General features: G+C 40.8%; 1 long non-coding RNA gene across 1 annotated transcript; it reads right to left on the reverse strand.

Annotated features, from left to right (window-relative positions):
* Window positions 1-234: 234 nt before the first annotated feature.
* LOC133378404 (uncharacterized) lies at window positions 235-26,909 on the reverse strand. The gene is made up of 3 exons (XR_009761003.1): window positions 26,707-26,909; window positions 8,251-8,320; window positions 235-379 (listed from the first exon to the last, which is right to left on the reverse strand). It is a non-coding gene; the product is annotated as an uncharacterized LOC133378404 (long non-coding RNA).
* Between the last annotated feature and the right edge of the window lie 303 nt (window positions 26,910-27,212).

A 27,212-nucleotide genomic window follows, 5' to 3' on the forward strand; every position in this document is an offset into this window, starting at 1 on the left:
GCATCTGGTTGGCCAATGTGAATACAGTATGCTAGACTAGATGGGCCATTTGTCTGATCTAGTAGGGCTCTTCTTATGCCCTTAAGCTACTGCTCCAGACTATTTAAGGGTGTCTTAAATCTATTAGCTAGATGACAAAGCCATTCCCCCTAGGGTCATTTACAGTAAAGATTTAGAATATAAAAAAATTAAATAAAGGAAAGCCTAGTTTATAGCAAAACCTTCATGTGTCCACCATCCAACTGAGGTTAACAAACAGCCTGTGATTATTGAGCTTAGGAAATGGGACGCAAAGACAAGAGAAGGTGGTTGAGGGATGATCCATTGCAGCTGAAATGTCCACCCCTGGAGAGATTAATGTCCAGGTCTCAGCAGCCACCTGGGGAGGAAGGAAGAAAATTTATAGAATGAATGACTTCTAACCATGACTTATAGGACATTCATTGTGTAGGGGGATGAAGTGAGTTGTGGGATGCAGTCTGGAGAGGATATAAACCAAAACTGGTTCCTCCAGAACCCAAAATAGGCTTGGAGCCAAAGACAAAACAAAAGAGAAAAATCACCTTCCTTGTATTATGTTTTGTAAACTACCTGCACTTATCGCTTGGATTCATAAACTACATAAGATGCTCTCCTGCTTTGATCTTCATCAGTTATACAATCACTAATAGGCAAAAAAGAAAAACCCTTCCAGATTAAGAATCTACCTATAGCCAACAGATATTCAATCAAACTTTAAAGAGCAGAGAAATTGAGCAGCTATACTGAATGCATCAGGGGAGCAGGAGACCTGGCCTCCTCTCTGAGATATTATGCTGCTCTACAAATTAGTCAAAATGCAAACACAATTTGGGTTGGCCTTTCACAGTCCAATCCACTTCCTGCATAGCTTGGAAGAGTTTGGTAAAATGTGCTTATGGGCATATGGTGGTTTAACAGTCAGCCTCTCTTCCCAGAGAATTTTGGGGACTGTAGCTCTGTGAGGGGAATAGGGTGTCTCATAACAACTCTCAGTACCCTTCACAAACTACACTTCCCATTATTCTTTGGGAGAATGATTGGTTAAAGCAGAATAAACATCTGGCATGTGTGTGGCCCCCTGATTAGCCAAGCCAAACAGCTGTTGGTCTAGCTTTTAGAACACTGGGAGTTGGTTCTTACTGAGCATGCCTGAGCTATCATACCCTCTAATGTCAATTTTCTTAAATAAATTAAAAATCAGCCATGCATTTTTTAAACTTTTAAACTGCAGAAGGTCAGTATATGGGGCAGGGGCAGTAAAAGGATTGCAGGTACTCTGTGAATATGGCTGATTTTTAATTAATTTCAACAAATTATGAGACTACTGATAGGAAAAAAGTCCAACAGGTCTGGATTTTTTTTACTTGTGTTTCAGTTTTTAAAGTGTGGATTCTCTCTGAGTGTTTTGTGTATTGCCATGAAAATTTAGAAGGTTGTCAAGTAAGTGTTTCTGAGTTCAGGACTATGTGATTTGTACAATTTTGTTTTGAAATTAGCTTATGGGAAGCAGCAGAATGACATGGGGAGTATTTTCAATTTAACCATGGTAGAATGTGAAAAATCCATGCTAACTATTGTATACAGCCACTCTTGTGGCTGTATAATTTAAGGACATTCCAGTGGGAGTCAGAAAAGGCAAAGGACACAATCCCAGCACAGAGTTGGCATGTATAAACTCACAAAATGAAGCTGAGAAAAGACTTTGTACTGCAAATTCAGGAATGGGGCGGGAAACCTGTGGTCCTCCAAATGTTTTTGGACCAAAACTACTACTGCTACTACTGCTGCTACTACTATTATTCCTCCAAGGAGCTGAAAGTGGCATACATGGTTCTCCTCCCTCTCCATTTTATCCTCACAACGACCCTGTGATATAGGTTAGGCTGAGAGACTGTGACTGGCCTAAGGTCATCCAGCAAGTTTCATGGCTGAGTCGGTATTTAAATGCTGATCCCCCAGGTCCTAGTCCAATACTTTAACCACTACTCCACACTGGCTGTCACAGAGCTCTCATCAAATCCTGATGGTTGGCCATGCTGGTGGAGATTTCTGGAAATTGTACCGACAACATCTGGAGGCCCTTAAATTCCTCAGCCCTGCTTTAAGAGAACATAAGGTGGCTAGAACCTGCCTTAAATTAATGAGAGAGTTTGGGAAGAGAGTGTTCTTTGACACTGTTAAATAACTGCCCTATCTTTGCAATCTGATACAATATAATTTACATATGATTTATAATTTATTTATTTTTTAACTTATAGCAGTAGAATCCTATACATTTTTATTCAGAAGTAAGTCACATTGAGTAACCTTAGTAAGCTGGCACTGGAACTCATCCTGCCCAAGGTAATGTACTGTACTAAACATTATCTATATCAGGGTGGGGAACTGGATCCAGCTGGCAGGCCAGATCCTTATCTGCCCTACCCCTCATGGGCCAAAGTTAACAGGTGGTCCATGGACCACCAGTAGTCAATAAGGTTCCTTCAGGTGGTCCATGGCATGTTTACGTTAAATATACACATTGACTTTTGATTGTGTTTTATTGCTTCTTTTATTTATAATGTCGTATTTTATTGTATTACAGTTTGAATTCTATGAAATGCAAATAGTAATAGAATAAAATATAAGAGATAAGATAAGCAGTGAAAATACAATTAAAGATCATGCAACATCTAGCACAGGGCTTTGCAGTTACAGTTACAATTACTATAACAGGCAGAAAATGATTAAGCAGTCCACCAAGACAGACAACAATTTTCAAGTGGTCCATGGGGGAAAAGGATGAGGAACCACTGCAGTAGACTACTGGTCTGGTCAAGTTCTCAGTGTCTTAACATTGCACCCCTGGGTTCCTTTGGAGAAAGGTGTGGCATATAAATCTAATAAATAAATAAAATAAAATGAATAAATGTAAGATTGAGTAGGGTCCAAACCAACAATACAATTCCTTGCATATCTACTCAGAAGTAAGCCCCACTGAGTTTTATTGGGTTTTCTCTCAATTATTTTGGTGTAGGATTGCAGCCTAACTTAGGTTGTGCTTAAGTCCCATTGAAATCAGTGGGGCAGGGAATTAATCATGTCTTAAGTTCCACGGATTTCAGCAGAAAGGTAAGTTCAACTAACCCATTTCCAATCCATTATCTTTATGGCGATATAGTCATGATCCAGGGTTGATTATGTTTATAAACATCTGGATCATTCATAAGAATTGTGTTTTATTATTTTAATATTTTCCTGAAACCTCTGGAAGGCTGACTTACAGAACAAAGTAAAACAGCAGCAGCAATGGGGACCCAAAAGTGATAAAAGGTCTATCAGACATAGTGTTTGTGCTGCATTAGCACAATGTCATTTGGAATGACTTTCCTCGTAAATGTGGTGCATTAAGTAAATGTGCTGCATTTAATGGCTTATTGAATTTTCCAGTTTTTTTAATTTGCCATGGTAGGTGCAACATCCTAGATTTCTGGACATTTAAATTAACTAAGACACAGTGGCAAGTACAACATTAGGAACTCTAATGAATCCTGGCTTCAACAGTGGTTGGTCTGGAGCTAGCTAACCTTTTAAAAGTGTCTTGTCTCATCATGTCCTCGTTATTGCATAACAGTACATGGAGTCTTCATGCAGTTGGCTAATTTAAGTTGTACAGCAGATAGCTCAACACAAATACAGAGATCATTTTCCAGCATATTGATATGAATACATTGGTGGCAATGGTAAAATCTCCTATCATTCCCTAATCTTTTCTACCATGTTCTAAGGCTTTCCAAGAAACGGATGGGTTTACAAAAACAGAAGGTGGGGGAAAGAGTATAGCATGTTAAAATTCAACACTAAAAAGGCTTAGGAGAGTTTTAAGATGTGTTTGCTTGGTGGTGAAATGGGAAAGAATTCCACAAATAGTGCACCACCTCGGAGGAGGATTTCTCTGTGGTCACCATCCATTTTATCTAAGATGTTTTTGCTCTGTTTCTTACACTAAAATCTGGTGTCATCCAATGAAGTGGAATATTGGGAGATTCAGGACAAATTAAGTGCTTCTTTGCACAGCACATATTTAAACTACAGAATTCGCTACCACAAGATCAGGATAAGGCTATGAGTGGCTCCTAGCCATGATGGCTATGTTCTGCCTCCATCATCACATGCAGTATGCCTCTGAATACCAGCTGCTGGGAACCACAAGTGGGGAGAGTGCCGTCGTACCCAGGTCCTGCTTGTGTGCTTCCAATAGGCATTTAGTTGGCCACTGTGAAAACAGGAAGGTGGAATAAAAGGGCCTTTGGACTGATCCAGCAGAACACTTCCTATATTCTTATGTAATGATAGCCACCAGCTTGGATGGCTTTAAAGAGGATTAGAGAAATTCATGGTAGGATAAAGCTATCACTGATTGCTAGACATGATGGCTGATGTAGGCAGTGTGCCTCTGAATATCAGTTGCTGTGGATCGTAGCCAGGAGAGTGCTATCATGCTCATGCCCTGGTTCTGAGCTTCCCATAGGCATTTGTGTGGTCACCGTGAGAACAGAATACTGCACTAGATAGTTCTTTGGTCTGATCCAACATAGTCCTTCTTATATTCTTATGACAGGGGCATGTAATTGTACCTTCCCCTGCCAAAGCCCTCCCTTTAGGAGGAAATAATTCTTTTTCCTTTAGATTGTCTTATCCCATACACTACCAGAATCCCCACTTCCATGCTGTACTGGCACAAGTAGAGATCCTAATTCCACACACTGAATTAAGCAAAGCTGTTGCTAGGGTTCTTGCTTTCTTCCCCTCTCCCCAGCCTTTGCTTACAAATGGCCTTGGCCAAAGGAAATCTCAACCTATTTGGATACTTTATAGTCTCTAAAGATCCCAGCTATGGGTTGTTCTTCTGCTACCAGTAACTGCTTCTTTCTACTGGGAATCTTGCTGCCACCAACTAATAACCATTTCTGCCCTTATTTGCCTTATGTCAGTCTACCATGTCCCTTTGTCACTAGCCACAGTTAAACTTGTTCTATTTATTATATCAGGCATGTGTTAAAAACAGGTTTTTTAATTTAGCATATGTAAGAAATACAAACACATTTACTGCATATTCAGGTTATGGAAATGTGTGGTTACAGAATAAAGATTACCGGTCACATTTACCTTACTCTTTGCAAAATTTCTTCAGAGAATAAATATGCAAGCCTGCTTGTCCTACCCATCTAACACCCTCCTCAACCTTCCTCACAGATATGTTCACCATCCTCCATTCCCTCCACCAACCAGCACACAATATTCTTCAACATTCAAACTCACTCACTCCCCCTCCCCCTCTCTCCATACCACATTTACACTAATATAGACCTATTCCAAACTTTACCTGTTTACCTAATTATAACAGACCCTGAAAAGTGAAACATCACAGGGCACTTGGACAACATTATGCTGCCCTCTGGAGAGCAAGGTTCAGGGATAAACAGACTCCAGGGGTTGAAACAGGCCACAAACATTATTGAGTACAAGGAATTTGAGTTGGCATGCCATTGGAGGCAGGATCGATGTCCCTCCAAACAACATGCCTGTTCTTTGGCAACTGCCTCAGAACACCTACTAAGGAAACCCAGAGAGATGGCCAGGGTAAAATGGACCCACTGTGGTGCTCTCCAGGTATCTGCAGTCCTGCTGGCAACTGGAGTTATGCAGCTGCAAATCTGGCCCACCAACCTAAGGCCATACTCAGAAGCTGTGCCCAGACCCCTTAAGGGAGTCCTCCTTACGTTAATTATCCTGTCCAATGTAATTTCCACCCCTTACAAAAGTTGTGACAAATTATAAGCAATGTCTAACAATTCTAGGTTTTCACTAAGAGAAAGGCAAACACACACACACACACACCTTGACAGGAAAGAAATTCCCTTCTGGCCCTGTTAACCAGCGACCGCATAAAGCCTCAGTGGGAGCTCTATCCCAAGGGTGAGTGACTTGGGTGAATTCCACAAAGGGAGGGGATCTAAGAGGCCAGGCCAGGCCTTTTATTGTCCAAGGCACTGCCCATCTGCGAGACCCCATAGGATCTTGTGACAGGCCAGCACTCTTGCGAGATTCAGCTGGATTCCTCTCCTCCCTCACCAGGGTCAGCTACGCAAACCCCACAACTGTGTCCGCTCTTGCAGCTGCATCTTGAACTTTGTATAAAAAGAGCAGAGTGTCTTCAGCATACTAATGGCATCTCACCCCAGATTCTCCAACAATGCTTTAAATATAAAACTTACTCAAGAATTTAAATTAGACCTTTGTTTTGGTTAGAAGTGATATAACAGTAGGGTCTTGTTTAGATTGTGAAATCTTCTCAACTGAATCTAGAATCAGAAAATCATTCTCTTTTTTTTCCTGGAACTCAAATCTGAAGTTTAGACCCTTTGAACTCATGATGACACCTTCAGGAGAGTAACATTGGGAATACCTCTCCCAACCCAGTTACCTTGCGGCAGTGACTACGGTGGGATCTTTGTTGGAGATTTCTCTGCAAAGTCTCCATTCCTCCCTCCACCCTGGCAACTGGAATTCTGAAGCAGCAGCATCCTAGTCAGCAGCGATGCTGGAAATACAGTTGTCAAGGTCCTTGGTGAAGACATCAAATGGCCTGGAAATGATCTTGTTCCAAAGCCCTGGTGCCTAGGACACTGCTTTTGAAGTATTTAGAGTGTGGGGACTAGAGGACTCACAAAGAGATCTACAATGAGACCTCCCCATTACTCCTGCCAGAAGTAAACACTGCTGGCAAATTGATATAAGCTGGACCTGAAATTAGAGTTTAGGCTCAGCTTGCAATCATTTGAGAGGAGAGTGAAAGTTCATAATTATGAGCTGTTAATATACAGCTGTGATGATGATGATGATGACAATTATGATGATTACATTTATTACCCAACCTTCATCATCAAATCCCAGGGCAGGCTACAACAGTTTAAAATGTAATATTAAAACCAATCAAAACAAATTACAATCACATGAATAGGCTGGGTCCTGAAAACATACATCTCAGGTGTCAGCAAGCATCTTCTGTTCTGACTTCTAAATACCTGCTGAAAACTTTTCTGTCACCAGGCGGGCAATTGAGAAGACATCTTTTTGCAATAGTTAGTTAATGAAGCTGTAGTGACACCAGATATGGGAGGGCAACTCCATGACTGTGCCCATCCAAACTGGCTGCTACTGGGCCTAATTGCAGATTGCTCTTGACCATGAGTGCTTTATGCACACGTAGTGAGTGCAAAAGGACCTGGGTATGCAGCCCCAATTTAAATGAGTGTTAATTAATTTACTAGTAGAGGCAATCCTTGTGGTGCTTTTCTTCTCACCAGGGCTAGGGAATGGCCAGAGTGAAGAGCATATTTGTGATGCATTGCACCAAGCTCTGTAATGCTTTGTCCCTCCACCTCTCTGTAACGAGCTGCAACATATGATGATGGGAAGCCAGCAAGGACACTCCACCTGCTCTGGCCACTACTGATTGAGAGTAAGCCTATCTGAAATAGTGGAGGATATCTATTGAAAGCCATGGTTTGGTTCCAAGGTTGTGCTGCATCAGCCTTTTGCATAAGTAGCACTGCAGAAACCTCCTGCAGAAGCCTCCTGCTTTCTACTGGGGTAATGTGACTCTCCCACCCCACCCCCAAAATCCCCACTAACTGAGTTAGTGGTGGGGAAAGTAGGGTGGGATGAGGACAGCCTCCTCTCTCTTGTATTTTCAGAAGTCAGAGGGCAGAATGGAGGGGTAGAGATTTAATGAGAATTCTTCAGTGATCTATCAGGCTGGTGACTGCTTTTCTAGATTTCTCAAGATGCTCTGTTCTAAGCAGCCCTTGGGGAGGGATGGCAGCCACACACAAAAAAATGGGGACCACCATTTTTGTGGAGGCTGCCTTTCCCCATGGATGCCCCACAGAACAGGGTATGCTGGGAAATCTAAAAGGGTGTTCATCAACCCAATGATGTTTTGAAGGTTCTGCCACCCCCCAAAAGCACATCTCATACCTATTTTGCAACAATTGGGGCTACAAGATAGCAGAGGATATTTTGTTCATCCCTAATAGGTATGCAGAATTAGTACTGAAGACAGTAGCTTATAGAAAGATCTTGGAATTAGTCCAAGAGTTAATCTGGTTTTGTTTGCTTCTTTATTCCTTGTATTCCAAAAGTGTGCAAAAGAAAAATGAAAAGAAAATGATTTTCTTCTCTTACCCTGGGACTGGTCTTGAGAATGTTATTTCCACCCTTTCAAACATATGCTGCACACTCAAGTCCTAGGAAGCTGCAGACATAATGGGAAGAAGATTCTGAAACAGACGTGTCAATTCTTTATTCCCTCAAACACACACAAGCTTCCTCGGTATGCCTAAGTACTTGATTAATTAGCATGAGCCATGTTGTATTTCAGGTGTCAAAAGAGAAAAATGGATGCGTACACTCATTCCATCTACTGTGCTTTTGTTCACCAAATGAAAGCTCTTAAATAAGATGACATACATTAGGGTATTTAGCCTGAAATATAGCAGATGACAAGGCAGTGAGTTACTACTCCATGTTTCATGACTGTGAGAGAAACTTTTGGGTATTAGAATTTATTCCTAATACACTCTTCAAGACTTATATTGCCACCAACAATGCCATGGTGCCTAAGAATAAGTTTGCCATCAACAGAAATGGAGGTGAAGTGTACGGTTCCATTCAACTGGAATATTATTCTGAAAGTGCAGGTGGACTTGCTTACTGTTGATCAGATCTGTTGCATGTCATCCAGGAAGCAGTGTAGTGTTTTCAACAAGCATTCTATATTCTTGTTAGTTGTTCTCATAAGAGTGTGATTTTCTAAAAACAACAATCTCCTATCATCTCATCAAAATGTGTAATACTAAGCCCCATTTGGTGGTGGATACTAGTTCCCCAATTCAGTATTCATACAATCATACAATATCTTGTATCACAGGGATTGGAAACCTCTGGCCCTCCAGATGTTTTTGGACTCCAACTCTCATCAGCCCCAGCTAGCATGGCGATTGTCAAGAACATAAGTCGAGTCTGCTGAATCAGGTCAACGGCTCATCTAATTCAGCATCCTGTTCTCATAGTGGCCAACCAAATGCCTATGGAAAGCCCAGAAGAAGGACTGGAGGGCAACAGCGCTCTCCCTACTTGTGATTCTCAGAACTGATATTGAGAGGCATATTGCCTCTGACAGTGGAGGAAAATCATGGCCACAATGGCTAGTAGCCACTGACAGCCTTTTCCTCCATGAATTTGTGTGATCCTCTTTTAAAGCCATCCAAGTTGACAACCATCACTACTTCTTGTGGGAGTGAGTTCCATAGTTGATCAATGCACCATTTGAAGAACTATTATTTTGGCTGTCCTGAATCTTTCTACACTCAGCTTCATTGGATACTCTCAAATTCTAGTGATTAGAGGGAAAGAGAGAAATATTTCTCTATCCACTTTCTCCACACCATGTATAATTTTATAGACCTGTAATGTCTCCTCTTGCTTTTTCTCTGAACTAAAAAGTCCCCAATATTGTAGCCTTTCCTCATTGGGTAGTTGCTCCATCCCCTTGAAGGGAGTATGGGAGTTGTAGTCCAACAACCCTGGAATACCAGAGGTTTCCCCATTACCTAAATCACCCTCCCCATTTCTCTTTATCTGGCCCATAGCAGTGGCCAGTGCGGCACTGGGGAGAAGAGAATAGGAAGCTTCTCCCTTTGGATGGGAAGAAAAAACTAAGGACATGAATTAAAGTAATTGAAAAAAGAAACAGTAAAGTATAGAGGCCAGGGATAGATAAGGATAAGTGGCTACTAGGGATGGGATCCACATGTTGGTGCCAGTTTGACTGCATTCCAGCAAACTGGTAGGCTGTTCTATGCTGTGTTCTTTTGTTTTCTGCCTTTTTCTACTTTTACTGTTTCAGTAAAGCCAGCTAGCAAAGCAAAGACACAGGCTGGTCACTTTCACATTATTTATTTATGTATTTATTGGATTTCTGCCCCACCCTTCCTCCCAACAAGGAGCCCAGGGCAGCAAACAAAAGCACTAAAAACACATTAAAACATCATAAAAACAGATATTTAAAATATATTAAAACAAAACATCTTTGAAAACAGTTTTTTAAAAAAGATTTATAAGCATGTTTTTTTTTTAAAAAAAAGAGGTTTAAAAACATATTAAAAAGCAATTCCAACACAGACACAGACTGAGATAAGGTCTTTACTTAAAGCAGCCTTTCCCAACCAGTGTGCCTCCAGATGTTGTTGGACCACAATTCCCATCTTTCCTGACCATTGGCAATGCTGGCTGAGGCTGATGGGAGTTGTGGTCCAACAACATCTGGAGGCGCACTGGTTGGGAAAGGCTGACTTAAGGTCTCTACTTAGATTAGCAAAGCAAAGATGCTGGCTGGTCAGTTTAACGTTAGCAAAAAATAGGTGCCAGGAAAAACTGAGGAAGCTTGCAGCATTCAGGATTGGTCTGCAAAGATAGCGAACCTGTGAACTGTTGGGAAGTCCAGTGCCAAGTTCAATTTTAGTGAAATTCTCACCCATCTCTAGTGGCTACTAACACTGACGGCTATGTTTTTCCTCCACTGTCAGAGGCAGTATGCATCTGAATACAGCTGCTGGAAACTGCATGTGAGGAGAGCGCTGTTGTGCTCGTGTCCTGCTTGTGGACTTACCATAGACATCTGGCTAGCCAGTGTGGGAGCAGGATGCTGGACTAGATGGGACGCTGGCTTGATCCAGCAGGCTCTTCTTCTGTTCTTATGTTAATTTCAGATTTTCTCAGTGTCTCATTTTTTTCAGTCATAAGGTTAATTCACACATTTCTGCATCACTCTGCAATTTTTTAAAATAAAAATCCTCACAAAATATTGGCCAGCATTTTAGTGTACATTTATCCTACTATCAACAATTTATATGCATATTTTATGAAAACCTGTCAGAGGTTTTATGGTTAAGCTGTATACAAATTTTGATAAATAAAACAAATAAATATGCAATTTTGCCTAATATATTTGCAAGCAACTTTCCCTAACAAAGCATTTTTGTATCTTATTTTCATAAATATATGTATTGTTACACACACTTTCCCCAAATATATGCATTTTTGTACTTTTTTTTGGTAGGAGAAGTGCATCAGAAGTGCAGATTTCAAAGAATAAAATTTTGGTTTCCATATTGTGTTGTGAAATGTAGATTAGGCCGATTCACATTAAAATACAAACCAAACTGGATTTTTCTTCCACCTCTAATAGACCAAGCATTGCATGGCAACCCGGATGGCATCCACCCAAGAGTTCTCAAAGAACTCAAATGTGAAATTGCTCATCTGCTAACTAAAATATGTAACTTGTCCCTTGGGTCCTCCTCCGTGCCTGAGGACTGGAAAGTGGCAAATGTAACGCCAATCTTCAAAAAGGGATCCAGAGCGGATCCCGGAAATTACAGGCCAGTTAGCTTAACTTCTGTCCCTGGAAAACTGGTAGAAAGTATTATTAAAGCTAGATTAACTAAGCACATAGAAGAACAAGCCTTGCTGAAGCAGAGCCAGCATGGCTTCTGCAAGGGAAAGTCCTGTCTCAGTAACCTATTAGAATTCTTTGAGAGTGTCAACAAGCATATAGATAGAGGTGATCCAGTGGACATAGTGTACTTAGACTTTCAAAAAGCGTTTGACAAGGTACCTCACCAAAGGCTTCTGAGGAAGCTTAGCAGTCATGGAATAAGAGGAGAGGTCCTCTTGTGGATAAGAAATTGGTTAAGAAGCAGAAAGCAGAGAGTAGGAATAAACGGACAGTTCTCCCAATGGAGGGCTGTAGAAAGTGGAGTCCCTCAAGGATCGGTATTGGGACCTGTACTTTTCAACTTGTTCATTAATGACCTAGAATTAGCAGTGAAGTGGCCAAGTTTGCTGATGACACTAAATTGTTCAGGGTTGTTAAAACAAAAAGGGATTGCGAAGAGCTCCAAAAAGACCTCTCCAAACTGAGTGAATGGGCAGAAAAATGGCAAATGCAATTCAATATAAACAAGTGTAAAATTATGCATATTGGAGCAAAAAATCTTAATTTCACATATACGCTCATGGGGTCTGAACTGGCAGTGACCGACCAGGAGAGAGACCTCGGGGTTGTAGTGGACAGCACGATGAAAATGTCGACCCAGTGTGCGGCAGCTATGAAAAAGGCAAATTCCATGCTAGCGATAATTAGGAAAGGTATTGAAAATAAAACAGCCGATATCATAATGCCGTTGTATAAATCTATGGTGCGGCCGCATTTGGAATACTGTGTACAGTTCTGGTCGCCTCATCTCAAAAAGGATATTCTAGAGTTGGAAAAGGTTCAGAAGAGGGCAACCAGAATGATCAAGGGGATGGAGCGACTCCCTTACGAGGAAAGGTTGCAGCATTTGGGCCTTTTTAGTTTAGAGAAAAGGCGGGTCAGAGGAGACATGATAGAAGTGTATTAAATTATGCATGGCATTGAGAAAGTGGATAGAGAAAAGTTCTTCTCCCTCTCTCATAATACTAGAACTCATGGACATTCAAAGAAGCTGAATGTTGGAAGATTCAGGACAGACAAAAGGAAGTACTTCTTTACTCAGTGCATAGTTAAACTATGGAATTTGCTCCCACAAGATGCAGTAATGGCCACCAGCTTGGATGGCTTTAAAAGAAGATTAGACAAATTCATGGAGGACAGGGCTATCAATGGCTACTAGCCATGATGGCTGTGCTCTGCCACCCTAGTCAGAGGCAGCATGCTTCTGAAAACCAGTTGCCGGAAGCCTCAGGAGGGGAGAGTGTTCTTGCACTCGGGTCCTGCTTGCGGGCTTCCCCCAGGCACCTGGTTGGCCACTGTGAAAACAGGATGCTGGACTAGATGGGCCACTGGCCTGATCCAGCAGGCTCTTCTTATGTTCTTATGTTCTTAACTCATGACTTTTTATGGAGACACTGCTGGGGATGAGGGCCAGAAAATGGAGTTGATGACTGAATTTCCTGAGTGGGTTTTAAACCTCTCTGCTTAGTGCCTACCGTAAATACAATATACAATGTGAAGCACATTTTAAAGACATGGTAACTATTTAGACATTCAAAGTAAAGCTGGAAACACATATAAGCTAACAGGTTAGGCTGCAATCCAATACACACTTACTTGGCAGTAAGTCCCATTGAACCCAATGGACTTTACTTCTGAGCAGACATGTATTGGATTGCAGCCTCAGTTGCTAATGAAATATTATTTATAATATTAGAATACCTTGCGCCATCTTTACACAAAATGACACCAGTATCAGTAGGGGTGTGTGTGTGCGTTTATAGGAAATGGATGAAGCAATCTCAACTCAATTCTTTGATGGTGGAAAAACGATTGGGGGGGTATTCCTGTCCATATCTCAACTGCCACTGCAATCCAGATATGACAGCACTCTTCAAGTACATGAAAGGTTGTCAGATAGAGGAGGGCCGGGATCTCTTCTCGGTCGTCCCAGAGTGCAGGACACAGAATAATGGGCTCAAGTTGCAGGAAGCCAGATTTCAACTGGACATCAGGAAAAACTTCCTAACTGTTAGAGCCATACGACAATGGAACCAATTACCTAGAGAGGTAGTGGGCTCTCTGACACTGGAGGCATTCAAGAGGCAGCTGGACAGCCATCTGTCAGGAATGCTTTGATTTGGATTCCTGCATTGCACAGGGGTTGGACTTGATGGCCTTATAGGCCCCTTCCAACTCTACTATTCTATGATTCTATGATTCCTTTTGCACTCATAAATAAATTCAAAGTCTATTCCCTTTAGAAGAAAGTGCAATAGGCTTCATCCTCTTTATTACAACTGGAGGTGAGGAAAGGGGCAGAATTTCATTAAGGAGGGCAGCTTATGAAATAATATCATTCTATGCTTCTTTCCCCCCCCCATTTGTCATACCAAATATTCAGCTTTAACTTCCCAAGTTTTTGTCCATCAAGAATGACAGACTTTGGAGGGGGGGTGCAAGCAAAATAAAAACATCAACTGTGCAACCCTATGTGTGTTTAGTTGGAAGTTAGCCTCACTGTGTTCAGTTAGCCTTCCTTTCTGGTTAGAGCCTTTAGGATTGCATCCATAACGACAGTAAAAGACCTCTTTGGGCTGATGCAAAAATGTTGAATTGACTACTGGGAATGTTTCTTTTTTCTGTCTACATAAGGAAGCCTTTTTTCTGACTACTACAAAGAAATGTAATGCAACAACAAGAAAAGCAGCTACAACAAATAAGCAGCAGGGCAATTGCCAGTAACGAGCTCAAAAACACAGTTGGACTAAACCACCCAGTTTCACCATGGAAGCAGTTTGACAGCTCCAGATATTCCATGTAGATGTTTGCCACACATTCTGCCCCTTTAAACATTTATTTTGGATTCCAGAGCCTCTATATTCCTTTTCAGGTATCATCTCCATATAATCACATGGAAAGTGTTGCTTTGGGAATTGCAGGGGCCTGTAGTAGGGGAAAGAGCCAGGAAAGCCCATTGCACAGGTGGAGTTCTACTCACCCTTTCCAGAATCCAACCAAAAAGAGTGATCACAAGGAGTCAAACAGTGCAGTCATACGCATGTCTATTTGGAAGTACATCCCATTGTGTTCAATGCAAAGTAAGTGGGTATAGGATTGTACCCTTAGTCCTTTCCTCGGGCATTGCTGAAAACTGTTTTTCAGACGTGTTTGCTTGGAAATCTGCTGTTCTGCAGCTAACCTTCATTCTGTCTTGGACTTCAGTTTAGAATTCAGCACTCACAAAATGCTCCCTAACCCTCCCTGAACAACTCACACACAGTACGGGATCATGAAGTGGCTTAAAACAGATCAATACCACATTGGAGAAAATAAATGTCAGTGGCATTTTCTCTTTTGATGTAACCGCGCAGAGGGATTCCACTTGTCAATCAGAGTTGTGTGTATGTGTGTGTATGGAGGGGTGCAAAGAGATGTAGCAACTCAGCCTTTACTTTTCTAAAATTCTTAGGATTGCATTCGAGGATATCCTGCACACACAAGCACACACACTTGCATTCATAAAATTTGTGTAGGGTGTTCACCTGAGCAAAGGTCTCTAGAGAGTGCTGCTGGACAAGGTCGAAAGAGAACCAACCTGAGGCACCAACAGCAGAAAGCAGGATGCAGCAACAAAGAGCAGAAAGAAGACGGCAAAGAGATAGTTACAGGTAGGGCTACCATCATTTTGTCATTTCAAAAAGAGTACATTTGGCTTCGATAAGTGAAAAGTAAGAGTATGCTGTTGCACCATCTCAAAAAGAGTACATGTACTCTTAAAAGAGTACGGTTGGTAACCCTAGTTACAGGTAACTCTTCACCAGATCCGAAAAGGTATGGGTGAGGTTCCAGGGACAGCAGGAATTACAGTGCAATCGAAACCCAAGATCCACTGGGATGTGAGAGTTTCTATTCAGCTCATTACTGACAATTGTCCTGCTACTTATCTTCTGTTTTTCATGCTATTGCATTGGTTTTCTCTCTCTGTAGCCATATCTGGTTTCAATCAGGGCTCAGCTGGAGCTATGTCAGCAAAAGTTCTTCAGTCTGGCTGAGCTGGAGATACACCAGAATATGTCCCCCACCCAAGTTCAGCCAAGGCTCAGCCAGCAGAATTTAAACCAGTGCAATTTATGTCAGCTAGCCTAAATCCCCCCAAAGAGACATTCTGGGGTCAAGGGCAGAGAGAGATTTATTCCTACTCTAAATCTGTTTCAGCTTGGTCATGGGACCTAGCGGCCCAGCAGAAACAGGCTGGCCCAAAGAGTGATGCAAGTAAAATCCCTCCTGAACAGAGTTTGGAATAGGAGTAATTTACACCACCATAATTTATGCCATCACAAATTACACCAGTTTCCTATAACTAGGATTGCTCTGTTAATCTGATAACATTTCAAATCACAGCTGAACACTGAATAATGGAATGCTGGACTAGATCAACTAGCAATGCCATGTCTTCCACTCTGCATGCAGAAGGTCCCTGGTTCAATCCCCAGCATCTCCAGTTAGGCCCAGGAAAGACTCCCCATCTGAAAACCTGGAGAGCTGCTGCCCGTCAGTGTAAACAATGCTGAGCTAGATAGGCCAATGTTCTGATTCAGTATAAGATAGAGCTATGTACCAGATTCAGCCCCTTTTGGACCTTTTTGGGCCTCAGCTGAGTTGGGTTCCAACAGCCATGGATTGCTACAGGTCAGGCTGGATGACTCAGAGCGACCCGGGGCTGTGAGGGGGTGGGCATCAGGCAGGAAGAGAAGGCAGCTGCAGCTCTCCTTCCTGCCTGAGCTCCACCCCAAGGGATCTCCCTCCGCTCATCAGCTGTTCAGCTGAGGGAGCGATCCAAGTCTGTTTCGCAAACCAGTATCATGCACGATAGTTCCCTCAGCTCAACAGATGATGTGCGGAGGAAGCGATCCTGCACAGAATTGATCCTGCCCCCCTCCCAGCCATATGTTTAATTGGTTTTTTTTACCCTAATTAAACATTAGCCTTGCCCCTGAACTTATTTAGAAGTGGCTGTGAGCCAGGGTGGGTGGTCCCCAGGATGACCCAGGGCGGGTAATCCTGATACTCCCTCCCAGATTGGATCCATGAGGTGGATAAGGGGGTGTCTGGGCACTCCCTAAGGCAGTTTCCTATGTCTATTTTTGAGAGAGAGCTGTACTATAATGGTAGAGAATCTGCCTTGCATACGAAGGTCCCTGGTGCAATCAATGGCATCTCCAGATAAAGCTGGGAGAGACTCCTATCTGAAGCCCTAGAGACCCACTGCCAGCCAGTGTGTACAATACTGAGCTAGATGGAGCAATGGTCTGATTTAATATAAGGCAGCTTCCTGTGTTCCAATGTGTCAATCATAAGCAGTAGATCATGAGCCTAAGACGCCTCTATCGCACAGAACCCAAAGTAGATGGTGCTTTATACCCAAATGTCTGATGTATTCACTGTGGCAACTTGATTCTTTTGTCATGCCCAAATGAAACTGAAATTAGTGGGTCTTTTTTTTATCTTGGCTTTCTTATAATTGTATTTAATGGGAGTGTGTGACTCAGGCTCTTCCGCACAAGCCTGCAGAGCAAATCATGTCAACAGGTTGCTGCTGTCTCTAGTCAGGAAGATTCACTACATACTAACAGGGGCTTATAAAACATCAAAAGCAGGACAATCAATTAAAAAAACTGGCCACATTTTGAATTCAAAGTAGACTTAGAAGTAACACTGAAGAAGAAAAGCATTCAAAAAGCTCTAAATAAATCCACTTCTGTCAATAGCCCACACAATACCAAATGACCTTAGGCCTCTTTGCATGTCTAGTTTAATTGGAGGGAAAGTGCAAGAAAAGTTCAGCTTGAAAAGCTGTGCTTGCACCATCTTCAGAAGACAAATCATCCAAATGAACCGTACTCTTTCCTTCCAAAGCAGCAGGAGTTTAAAAGGTTCATCCCTCCACCCCTTTCAACTGGCATTGCTACCAAATTACTAAGGCAAGCACATTTTACCTCCAACTTCTCATTTAAAGAGACAGAAAATAAAATGTTAAATTGACCATCTATTGAAGGGCTTTTTTAAGAATAAATCCAAGCCAAGTAGATTGACCTCCCTATCTAGGAACCTCTGTTTGGTATGATGCACATATGGAGTGCACCCATGGTCCAATTTCAGCACATTTCACATAAGGAAACAGCTATAAACTAAGGATACTTCCAAAATACTCTGTATCTAAACCTAAACTAAATATGCCTCCCACTTTTGCAGCCGGCTGGCTGCAAAGGGGAGAAGCTCTTCCTTAAAACAGTTCCTACTCAGTCACAGTTTAACGGTTCCTTAAAATAATATTTTAACGCATTCTGTACTTTGTTTCCCTACCTTTCCTATTTCATTCTGTTTAGTTATAAGAAGTTGTATACATTATTGGATCTCTTTGAATATCTCTATGTGCCTTCCGTTTTTAATTCCTGCTTATCTGACATTTGGCAGGTTTGATTGGAAGAAGAGTTGAATGCCTAAAAAATCCATGCTAATTGCATGAAAAACACAAAAAGCTACAGGCAACAGAAGAACTTTGGGGATCTCAATGAAAGCTATGGTAAATAAAAACAAATTTGAACAAAAATAAAATTATAACAACAGTGACATGTAAGGACAGAAAAGGAAGAAGCTTGCAAAGAAGAACAGAAGAGTCTCATGTACTTTCATGTCTCAGCTGGGGAAGTCCTCATCAGAGGATAACCAGGAGGCTGAGGCCTTATACCATGCCCTGCAGGCTCATCTGGAGATGAGAGGCCAAGAACCTGCAACAAGGCCAAGAAGAGGCCATCTGCACCAAGAGTGAGTTCAGCCTCTGACACTGAGGCTGAATGGATCCCATGCCCAAGGGAGAGGTGGCTCCTCAAACACCAGATGGGTACGCAGCTCATCTAGAGAAGTGCCTGACTACAGACAAGGTCTCCTTGGGAGTAAAGGTCACCTTGGAAGTAAGACCTTCCTCGCAAGGAGTCCTCTGGATGAAGGGAGTTAATAGGAGTCAGTTGAGGCTGGGGTGTGATTCCAGCAGCTCCAGCTCAAGAACCCCTGTGCTAGGCTAGAAGACCTGCTGGAACAACGTTTATGTACTAGCACCATACTCTGCCAGCTAGCTGATCTGCTGTTGACCCCAAACCTGACTATGAACTGCTGGTGTCCAGCTTTATCCATGGACTTTATCCTTGAACTGCTCTGACTTTGCCTCTTGTTTGACCCTTTGATGTGGACTCTGTTTGCTCAGGCCCTGACCTTGGGCTGGCCCTGGTACTGTTTTGGTTGTTGCCCATTTGTTGTTGCTGTTAGAAAGTCCCCTGTTTACACAGAAAACCAGTGAGAACAGGACAGGTACCAGCCAGACCACATGCTGGACCTTTTTCATTACCCGCTACCTGATCCTCTCAACTGGCAATGTCAGGATTCAGGAGTAGCTGTGATAAACCTAGGAGTATATAACAACTAAACCGCTATGTGTCTTAATGTATTAAGGACATCAAAACTCTGCTGGATCTAACCAAACCCAATTCTAGTCCAGCATCCTAAGGAGAGAACATAGCTCGGTGGTAGAGCACATGTTTTGCATGAGAAAGGATGGGCTCCACTAGTGTGCCCCCACAACCTGGCTCTCACTGCTGCCCTGCCCTGCCCTGCCCCTGCACCATCCAGATAAGCAGCAGTAATGCTGCTGTCAAGAGGTGACTCCATAGCACTACACCAATCATACCAGCTGCTTCTGCTAAGAATTGGATCTGGGACCTTTCTCATGCAAAACACATCCTCTATCACTGAGCTATGGACTCTCTCCAGGATGCTGGGCTAGATGGCTCTTGGTCAGATCCAGCAGAGTTTGTATGTTTTTAATCCATAAAGACTCATGGTGGTTTATCACTGCCTGACAATTCAAGTTTGTAGAATATGATATTGCAGAACAAAATGCTGTTTCTCATTAGCCATGTTTCCATGCAATTTCTTTCCCAAATATTGTATGTCAAAATATTTAAACTATAAATAAAACAGCTACAAAATATTTGCCTCAAGCATATCTTTTTGTTTTTCATCTTTATATGAACTTCAGCTCTTATTTCAGTAAAGAGAAAGATCTGTGATTTATTTTAATTAATAAATATATATAGCCTACTTTTCAGTTAAAAATCTCCAAGGCAGTTAACAAAACATGTTAATAATATAAAATCATATAAAATTTGCAGAATGTCATATAAACATCTGAAAAAACTGAATCAATAAATGCATTAATCAAAGTAATATAAATGGGAAAAATTGATCAAATGAGATGGGTACCTGTAAGTGTTCCTGCATGGGGTTAAAAGAAGCTTGGGGGGATTCTAAAACCATATATTGAAGTAAATAGCAAGATTCCTCCATTAGGGATGGATGCATATGTCAGTTTTGGTTTCTCTCAGTTTCTCATATTTTCCAATCTTAAAATAATTTTGCATCAGTTTGAGATTTAAAAAAAATATGTAAGAAAATTCATATGATTTTTGTATGCTTTTCTCCAAAGATGCCCATTTATACACCATTTTGCCTACTGCATGCATTTCCATAATAAAATTCCCTTTTTTATATTATTTTTACTATTGTGCATTTTTCCTAGTATACATTTTCTGAGGGCATCTTTTGGCTGAAGAACTGCATTGTAAAATCTGGAGAAGTTCAGGCATTAGTTTGGGAACGGCAAATTGGGTAGGTTTGCATGGAAACGAAAACAATTTCTTCCCCATGCCTACCCCGCCCCCGTGGGATACAGATGTGCTTGAATTTTGCAAAATTCTAATTTGACACCGGATTTCCTATATATTCACTTTTTTTGACCTCATAGATCAGTTTTCTTTTCTAGCAGTTTTCTGCAGCTGAAGAGGATTTTTTTTAAAAAAAATGCCACAATATCAATATTAATATTTTCCTCAGAATATTGATATTATTGATATTTCCCTCAATATATCAGTATCTATATTAATATTGCTATTTTGAGGAAAATAGCAATTTTTAAAAAATATGAAAAACAATATTTTCAAAAATATCAATATCAATATCAACATTTTTGTGGAAAAAACTGAAATGATATTTATTGCAAATAGCAAACATTGATCCTTTACAAAGTGGCACTGGAAGGAAGTTTGACGGAGCGAAAATCAAACTGTCACCGAAATGCGGATCTCATCCCTATTGTGGAACATATAATTGTGGATCTTGCACAGTCATCATTGGTTTGCCAGAAACGTCTGCCCTGCCTTCCACCAGATTCTGGATCTTTTTTTGTGGAATTTTTCAATGTAGTTTTGCACCACTTTATTTCAGTAGGGAGATGGGGGAGAAATTGGTTTGCTTTGGATTTTAATGTGAACCTACCTAATTTGCACTTTCCAAAGCAATAGGCAACCTGTAACACAGCTGTCCTTTAAAATTCACATTTTGAATTTGTGACAGAGCTCTCCTAATATATTGATGTGTACAAAATGTGTACATATTATGGAGAATGGAACATGGAAATGGACTGCCTTCAAGTCGATCCCGACTTATGGTGACCCTATGAATAGGGATTTCATGGTAAGCGGTATTCAGAGGTGGTTTACCATTGCCTCCCTCTGAGGCTAGTCCTCTCCAGCTGGCTAGGGCCTGCTCAGCTTGCCACAGCTGCACAAGCCAGCCCCTTCCTTGTCTGCAACTGCCAGCTGGGGGGCAATTGGGCTGCTTGGGACTATGCAGCTTGCCCACGGCTGCACAGGTGGCAGGGCACATAACCCTGAGCAACTCAATGTGGGGGTGATCTTTAGCTGCCCCTTGACACACAGGAGATACGAGCAAGGATTTGAACTCACAGGCTCTGGACTCTCCTCCCCACTGTGCTATACCAGCTAAGGGTGCATAAAATGCATATATTAGTAAAACAGCATCTAAAATGCATTATACTAGGGGAAATAGCTCACAAAATATGCACATCTGGCAAAATTGCATAAAATGTGTACATTATGAGAACTTTGCACTGAATGCTGATGCATTTTCATGAGGACTTTTTTTAAAAAAATCACAAGTTGCTACAGAACTGTGGAGAACTGAATTTAAGACTGGAAAAATGAGAAACTATGAGAAACCAAAACTGACAAATTTGCCCATTCTTTACTTTCGATATTGCATTTTGCATTGGTGCCTGATAATGCTTTGGCCAATTATGCTATTGGTATGGATGATAACGTCATTTCATCTACTTTGAATTTAAACTAGCTGAATCATTTTGTTAAAGCATTTATTACTACTACTACTACTACTACTACTACTACTACTACTACTACTACTACTACTACTACTACTACTACTACTGTTAATCTCACCTTCATAAAAAGTGCATATGCTCCTCCTTGCCAGTGTTTAGCTTTGACATTCCACAAAAGTTTGGTAGGCATTTGATAAAGCATTTGATAATTTGAATTGGAAATTTATGTTTCAGGTTTTGGAGCAAATGGATTTTGGAGACAATTTTATAAAATGGATTAGATCGATTTATACATCTCAGAAGGCTCAGATAATTGTTAATGGAGATTTAACGGATTCATGTGAAATACAAAAGGGTACAAGACAGGGATGTCCATTATCTCCCCTTCTATTTATTCTGGTCTTAGAAGTGCAGCTTAGAGATATAAGGCAAGATAAAAGAATTTCGGGATTAAAGATAAAAAAAGAAGAATATAAACTGAGAGCATTTGCTGATGATTTGATAATTGTATTAGAAAACCCTTTGGAAGGAATTAATGTATTGATGGACAAATTAAAAGAATTTGGACCGTTAGCAGAATTTAAGATCAACAATCAAAAAACAAAGATGTTGGTGAAAAATTTATCTTTAAGGGAACAGAAAGAGTTAATGGACAAGACAGATTTTACAATAGAGAAAAAGTTGAAATATTTAGGTATCATTATGACAAATAAAAATTCAAAGTTGTTTCATAATAATTATGAAAAACTATGGACAGAGATTAAGAAAGATCTGCTAAGATGGGATAAACTACAATTGTCATTAATGGGTAGAATATCTGTGATAAAAATGAATGTATTACCGAGAATGATGTTTTTGTTTCAAACAATACCTGTAATATCCTCTGATTTACCTTTTAAACAATGGCAAAAAGATATCTCTAAATTTGTATGGCAAGGAAAAAAACCAAGAGTTAAATTTAAATTATTACAAGACGCCAAAGAAAGAGGAGGACTGGGGTTACCAAATCTGAGACTTTATTTTGCTGCCTGCTGTTTAGTCTGGATAAAGGAATGGATTTTATTGAGGAATAAAAGACTATTGGATTTGGAGGGCCATAACGTGAAGTGGGGATGGCATGGATATCTATGGTATGACAAAGTAAAAGTAAATGTAGACTTTAATAATCATTTTATAAGACGTCCTCTGCTGAAAATATGGAATAGATATAACCCAAGGTTCTATTCGAAAATACCATTATGTGTCTCAAGTCAAGAAGCGTTTTACAGAAGAGAAATGGCTGGAAAAGAGAAATGGTTAACTTATCAAGAACTATTAGAAAATGTACATGGAGAATATATAATGAAAGAGAGAGAACAACTGATAAAGGAAGGATACAGTTCTCAATGGTTTGCCTATTTACAATTGTTAGAAAGATATAAAATGGACAAGAAAATGTATGGGTTTGAAATAAGTAAATCTGATTTTGAAATAGGTTTGTGTACAAATGATGAAAATACAATTGCGAAAATGTATAAACTCTTGCTGAAAATGGATATGGAAGAAGAACAAGTAAAAGAGTGTATGGTAAAGTGGGCAACAAATTTTGGTTATAACATACAAATGGATCAATGGGAAAATATGTGGAAAAAAGGCTTGAGATTTACATTATGCTATAATCTTAAAGAAAATTTCTATAAAATGATGTATCGTTGGTACATGACTCCAGAAAAGTTGTCAAAAATGTATAGTAATGTTTCTAATGTTTGTTGGAAATGTAAACAACAAGAAGGATCATTTTATCATATGTGGTGGCTGTGTAAAAAGGCAAAATCATTTTGGGCACAGATAGGTAGGATGATGCAAAAAATTCTAAAGATAAATATTCAGTCAAAACCAGAATTTTTTTTATTGGGTTTTATGGATAAACAAATAGAAAAGAAATATGGAAGAATAATATTATATATGATTACGGCAGCAAGATTATTATATGCACAAAAGTGGAAAATGGAATCAACACCAACAACGGAAGAATGGCTACTGAAATTAATGGACTTAGTAGAGATGGATAAATTGACATGTTTACTTAGAGAAAAATCGACAGACACATTTCTTAAGGAATAGAAGCCTCTCTTAGACTTTTTGTTGAAAGATCAAAATAAAATGATGATATTGGGATTTGACGATTAACTAAGATAGCCTATGGAGAAAAGTGATCCTGTATGTATATATTAAGGGACAGGTTTGATATATATTATATACTTATAGCTGATCTGCGACAAATCGGAAGTCAACTATTTTATTTTTTTCTTTTGTTGTATTGTTGTTTTTGTTGTTTGACTTTGTTTTGTTTGTCTTTTGAAAAATTTGAATAAAAATTATTAAAAAAAAAAAAAGTTTGGTAGGCCTGAAGGAAATTTTATCCCTGCTTTTAGTCATTCAGTCTAACTACTAGACACACGTTACATCCAGGGTGTAAAGAGGAGGCCTTTTTTTTTAATCTCCAAAGGCATGTTTCATGCTTGTGACTGTTTCTTGCATGAACCACAGAGCAATATGAATACTAAGAAACAGAGAAAAGCTGATGAGTAAACGTGGGAGACCTTCATCCTAGGACGTGCTTCTGCTGTCATTACAGAGCCTGATATACTGTGGCTTCTAGGACACTGGTAGTGATGAGTGGTGTGCAATGTCAGTTCAAGATCTACAAGATATGAGGAAAAAGGAATCCTTTGAACATAAATCCCTTTGCATCAAAGCTACACTTAATGCCATGCCTCTCTCTTATTCATTTTTGGCTCGGGAAAAATTAAACTTCTTTACATTATTGCAAAAACTTCTTATATATATAAGAATATATATATGCAAATCTCTTTATGGGTAAACTGGAACAGGAGATCCTCAAAAAGGCCGTCAACAAACCACTTATATGGTGGTGATACATTGACGACATCTTTATGGTCTGGACGAATGGTAAAGAGAGTTTGGAACAATTTAAAAATTACATCAACTCTATTATCCATCCCTCTATTAAGTTTACATTTAATAGTACAAATGACAATCCGCATATCCTTTTTCTGGATGTCCTTATTACCATTGAAAACAACAAAATAGCCACTGATCTCTACAGCAAACCCACTGATGCCCACACCCATTTAAACTGGAAATCCTGCCATCCTAGGCATATCAAGAACATTGTGTATAGCTTAGCTCTGAGAATCAAACTTATTTGCAACACTGAAGATAAATACCAGAGAAGGATCAGTGAACTTAAAGAACACCTTCTTCGAAGAGGATATTCTCCACATATTATGAATTGCAACATCCACCAAGCCTCCATTCTGTCCAGAGAAAACCTCCTCCATCATACTGAGGTGTCAAAGAGCAGAGAGCAACGGATTCCATTTGTGGTAGATTTCCATCCAGCATCTCCTAACTATCACCGAGCAATCAAGGAGAGCTACCCATTGCTGGCAAACTCTGAACATCTTACCAGAGCCATCAGCAGGCCTCCTGTTATAGCATTTCGCCAACCTCCTAATTTGCGCAGACTGTTGGTGAGAGCTGTGCTTAAGCCACCTATCACCAATCCAGGGTCTCATCCTTGTCACTCCAAACGCTGTATCACCTGTGTGTACCTCAGGGAGACAGCCACTTTTACAAGTACTAGGACAGGCAGGACATATTACATCAAACAGAACATCACCTGCAGGTCCTGCAATATAGTTCACATCATCGAGTGCAAAAGACCAGGATGTCATATCCAATACGTAGGAAAGACCACAACGGACCTACGCACACGCTTCAGGAACCACAAGTCAGCAATTTTGACAAAAAAAGTTGCAAAGCATTTTAACATCAAGGGTCACAGCCTGTTGGACTTTTCCATTACAGTGATAGAGATGCCAGCAGATCCAGCAGCATTGACCAAAAGGGAGAACTTTTGGATTTACTCTCTGGACACATTGGCACCACATGGCCTGAACCTGGAGGACATTACTTAGCTTCTGCAACTGAAGCCCCTCTGAGCATTCCATCCTCAAAGCTCTATAACTGCCACCTTGGTAACAGCATTTGTATGTTGGCAGCTGATGAAGGTGGAAGCTGAAACGTTTTGTTAATATAATAAAAACCTCTGTTTGGTTAATCACAGTTATGTTTACACACACACACACACACACACACACACACACGAGTTAAATGTATAGGGATGTGTATATTCAAGTTGCCCAGTAACATAGGCAAACTCATTTTTAGAGCTGCAAATGAAACCCAAGATCATTTATTTGCTAGCAAAATGTCTGCCATTGTGGGTGTGTGGTCAGTGTTTGGAGAGAGAGTTGGTCTATAAGACCCTCTTATATTTAGTCAACTCTAGCCTTCAACTCACTGTTTCATTTTAACATTAGGTTTATTTATTATTAGTATTCTGTGTTTAACTTGGGATTGTGAAATGCCTTGGAGGCCCTACATGGAGCCAAAAGCAGGATAAAAATGATTGTATCAATAAATGCACTACTTAACTGGTACACCTTACATGATTAGGGAAGGGCCATAGATCAGTGAAGTGCAGAAGATCCCATTTTCAGCTAACATCTTAACAGTTAGCATCTTCAGCTAACTTTTTCACAGCCCTGCTGCTACTTTAGAAACCACTAATTTTATACAGGTAGGGAAGGCTGAAGAAAGAGTAGGAGAGGAAGTAAGCCAAAAGAGATAGATGACAGAAGAAGAGGAAAAGGGTGTTTTTTAACAAACTATTGAGACATCTGGAAAGAGCAACCTGCCCCTCCACCAGCAGCCCAGTGGGAGAAGAGAGAGAGGGAGATAGAAGGTGCACCCCCACCCAATTTTTGGCTCAGGCTCCACTCACCGCTGCCTTCAGCCTTGTCCTCTGCCAGCCTGCAGACTCTTAACAGATTACTCTGAGGGAATGTGGTTGTCTGAGGAGGAAGAGGAATGGGAGACCGTAGACCCAGGAGAGGGGACAAGCAGGGAGACAGCCCAGGACCCTTCACCACACCAGAGACAAGCCCCTGAGGGAGCCTGCCTGCCTGAATCAGGAAGTGATCAGGAGGCTGCCCCTTCCCCAGCAAAGAGAAGACACCAACAGGTGTTGCAGCAACAAAGGCATTCAGCTCAATTAAGGAGCAGGATAGCTTGCAAGAACACAGGCTGATTGGAAGCACCTAGGCCAGCAAGCAGAGTACAAAAGGAATGAAAGGGAGACTCCTTGCTAGAATCAATATCAAGCCTTACTGTAGACATTACTCTAGCTCTCCTGTTAAACCCATGCCTTGAACCCTGCCCTGCCTGATTGGATCTCTTGGTTTCTGGACATTTGGATTCCCTTAAGGACTTCTCTGCCTTCATCTTTGG

The sequence above is a fragment of the Rhineura floridana genome, chromosome 2 (genome assembly GCF_030035675.1).
Source record: "Rhineura floridana isolate rRhiFlo1 chromosome 2, rRhiFlo1.hap2, whole genome shotgun sequence".
NCBI lineage: Eukaryota > Metazoa > Chordata > Lepidosauria > Squamata > Rhineuridae > Rhineura > Rhineura floridana.